This window comes from Gadus macrocephalus, chromosome 22, assembly GCF_031168955.1.
Source record: "Gadus macrocephalus chromosome 22, ASM3116895v1".
Lineage (NCBI taxonomy): Eukaryota > Metazoa > Chordata > Actinopteri > Gadiformes > Gadidae > Gadus > Gadus macrocephalus.
In genome coordinates, this window is record NC_082403.1 from 11,496,957 (window position 1) to 11,501,044 (window position 4,088).

The following is a 4,088-nucleotide window of genomic DNA, read 5'->3' on the forward strand; positions in this document are numbered from 1 at the left end:
TCGCCTCTCCCTTTAAATGTCAATACACATTCGCGGCCGCAGCTGGCGCCAGAAATTGGTTCCGGGAAGAAGTAGTCCAGCGTCCTTAACAACCAGACCGTTACCGGTGTTTAAAGACAGGCTGACCATTTAGAGACAAGTGGCTCAAAAGTGGGTCAGGTCAATCAACAACAGCGGAGGAGCTATGATGCCAATTTTAAAATAATGGTCGTCAATAAGGCAGAGTCAAGTAACAACTGCCAAGCTGCCAAGAAGTTCGGGGTCACGGAGTGTAACGTAAGAAGATGGCGAGCACCAAAACAACGTCTCAAAGATGACAACAGTCAGCGCAAATCCTACCGTGGTCCTCAAAGAGGTCGTTTCAGTGAGGTTGACCAGAGAGTTTTTGAATACGTCAGAGAAAAAGCGCTTTGGGAGGAGCCGGTGGAAACGGAGCAGCTGGGGAGCGATGACAGTGAGAGCGAACACAGCGGGGCAGAGGACGTGTGTGAGGGATAGAGAGACATCGGAGGCGAAGTTTGGCGAATTTTAGTTACATATGTGGCCTGTATTTTCTCTGTTGTTTAAAAAATTTCACAATGTTGCTTGATTATTGCTTGACATTAATTTTGAATCATACTGTACATAGGGTTAGGGTTAGGGTTGAAAGTGCCTTGAAAGTGCCGTGACCTTTACTGGCATTATTATTATTGTCATTAATATAACAAGTGTTTAATTCACTGTGTTTTTAAGTTCTTTGTTCTGCAAATCTGGTCTGCAAATCTTTTTTTCTAAATGTTTGTGTTGAAAAACGGGGGGCCGTCTTATAATCAGGTCATCTTATATTCGGACCAATACGGTATATATATTTAGAGCTGTCAGTTAAACGCGTTATTAACGGCTTTAATTTTTTTGACGCGCGATTAACGCAAATTATTATTTTTACAATTTTTTTTTTATTTTATTTTTTTGGCCTCAAAACAAAGAAGCAGTAGCCTGACTGCTATGTTCAAGGCATATCTTTGTATGTTCATCGCTAAATTGCATTATAGGCTTTTTTTTTTGTACCGTCCTGTTTTGATCAGTATATGCCAATGTTGTTATCAATAAAAAAACATTTGCACAAGGCAAGCCGATGCACTTCTCCATGTTGATAAGAGCATTCAAATGAGAAAAATGAATGGGACAAAGAATTCAAGGGATATTTAGCATAGAAAAAAAAAATACGATTAATCGCGATTAATTAAACGTGAGTTAACTATGGCATTAATGCGATTAATCGTGATTAAATATTTTAATCGCTTGACAGCCCTAATATATATATATATATATATATATATATATATATATACACACACACACACACACACACACACACATTTATACATACAAACACACACACACATATACAGTAGTACAGTGGTTCTCAAACTTTTTACCATGAGTACCACCTTAGAAATTATTTGGCTCTCCAAGTACCACCGGAATTAAAATAAAGTGCGTAGGCCTATAACTACATAGAGTTTACACAGAAGGCATTAATATTGATAATACGATTTATTATTCACATAACTTTACCTGACTGAAGCAACCAACTGTCTATAACTCATGTATTGTATTTAAACACTTGCAACAGGATAATACTAACAATTGAACAACTGCTTCAATAGGGCTACCCACCAAATGGGGATATCATCTGGCATATAACATACCAGTCAATCTAGTGAGGTTATTAACAAGTATACTGCATTAAAGCATTCACAGCACTGAATATTAATTTTAACAACTGCAGTCAACCAATCATGTTATAAGCAATCATGCACAGCAAAGAGAGAAATCATGTGTACTGCGAAAACACTGTAATCAAACTATCATGAGTAAGAACAAGTGTATCATAGAAAAACAACGTATTCAGTATTAAAAAATACTGCAGTAAGTGCCATAAGGTCAGAATATAAACTATGTTTAGGTTTGAAGGAGAATGTAGGCCTACTCAGGCACACATTGAAAATTAGGCCTGCTTAGTGAGAGGGGTACATGTCTGGGTCGATTGAGGTTAGCTTTAGCCTCAGACTTGATTCAGTATCCAACCTGCTTCCAGCACACGAGATGAGGGTGGATGGCATCCCCCTTTGGAATTAAAATGATCAAAATCATCCCCCTTCTGAAACAGCCATCCCCCCTTCCCATCCCCTGTTATTTTATCAATTAATGTGGAAATATTACCGCTATTTCATTATAGCGGTTTCCTTTTTCAATTCGGCGCAAGCAACGTTACTTTTCCCAGGGACAGATTTGACAGCGATACTTCATTCTCGGGCAGCATGCTATTGCGCAAGCACGCAGGCGTACTTGCGCAATAGTGCCTCCACGAGCTCTCATTCCACACCGTACGAAACAGACACTGGTAGCGTGAAGCAGTCTCTGCATCTCAGACATCGCTTCCGCAGGCAACTCTGTCCCCTTTTCTCCCTTTCATTCCAACCCGTGAGCAACGCTAGTCTCCCTTCTCTTCCGAATGCATTTTTGAAAAAAAAAGAATAAGAATCAGTTTCTAAAATCCTTAAATGTGAAGCATGCCTCCGAATCGTGTGATGCGTCCGATCAGCTGCGTTTTTGGGGATAAAATAAGAGCGATGACATGACAGTAGTCATCGCTCTTATTTGCGACCATTTGCGACCAAGAGAAGCCTGGTCGCAAATGGAATGAGAAAGCGCACAGCCTTGTCTGAAAGCGCAGGATATTCGCTGCGTCGCTGCATCCAAAAGTCCAGAAATGTCTGGCCTGAAGGCAGACTTCAACGTCTCGTCACGATTTTGCAAAATTTTTGCTTCCCCTACTCATCGTCACAGGCAGTTAGTCAATGCAGGTTTAAGATCATTGCATATGATGGGTACATGCAAAACATTGTTTTAACGGTTGCATCATCTTCAAAAAATTGCTTAAAAAAATCGTTCATACTCCACGTACCACGAGAGGGCGCTCGCGTAAGACGCGTACCACCAGTGGTACGCGTACCACAGATTGAGAACGGCTGCAGTAGTACATACATACATACATATATATTTCTTTAGATCCTAATTTGAAACAGGATGGATCTCGTATACAGGCTGCACCAGGCCCATCTGTTCAGCTATCAGGTATCTGTGTGTACTGTCACTTCCTGTCAATTTCTGCGCATCTGTGACTCAATGTGCAGAACGTACACAGCACAAAGCATTGCAGATGTCCAAAAGCTACTTAAGGGCAATCATTTCCCTCTGATTACTCTAATGCACTACATTGCTGCCTTCCTCTGTGTGATTCCACCCGTTTACTGGCAAAACCACACCCACACCCACAACCACTGCCTGCCCCCCCCCCCCCCAACCACCCACACACACCCTCACACACGCACGTACACTGAATGTCAGGCACACAGGCACTTGGTCTACTCTTCGACAAAAGTTCAAGTAACGCTGATGAGGAAGTGGGGAAAAGGCGTGAAGGACGGGGGGGGGGGTAGAGGAACCAGAAGATTGTCTCCACTTTGTAATTTGTGCATATTTTATTAAGCTCTCCCCTGATGGAGTTTATCATTATTCACAAGGCCTTGTTGTGTTCTGAGTCTGAGGAGGAAAATAAAATCAGAAAAAAACAAAAAAAACAAGCTGACAAACTGTGGCAAATTGCATCGAAACCAACAAAAAAAAAGCTGAACAAAAATCTTTTGGAGCAATTGAGCTGGGGGAGATTAATAAATCATGTTTGTTCATACATTAGTAAGGAGGGGAGGGGGATGGGGGGGTTGTTGAGGGTCTGACGAAGGGGTGGGAGGGTGGGATGGGGGAGGGAGAAGTGAGCCGACTGCCGTCAACAGATCTCCAATATAAATATTTAATGGTGTAAACAGATGAGCTGCACACTAACACTGGATACAGACTCTGCTTTCTGACTTTACATGAATGATGCCTGCGTGTGCTTGCGTGCGTGCGCCCTTTGCTGACGCGTGTTCCTCTGTGGCCGTTGAAGGGATTGATTATTTACTTAATGAGTAAATTATGAATAATCAATCCCTTCAATGACTCAGAACCCGAGGTACCCATAGAAACTATCCTGTAGTTCCAGT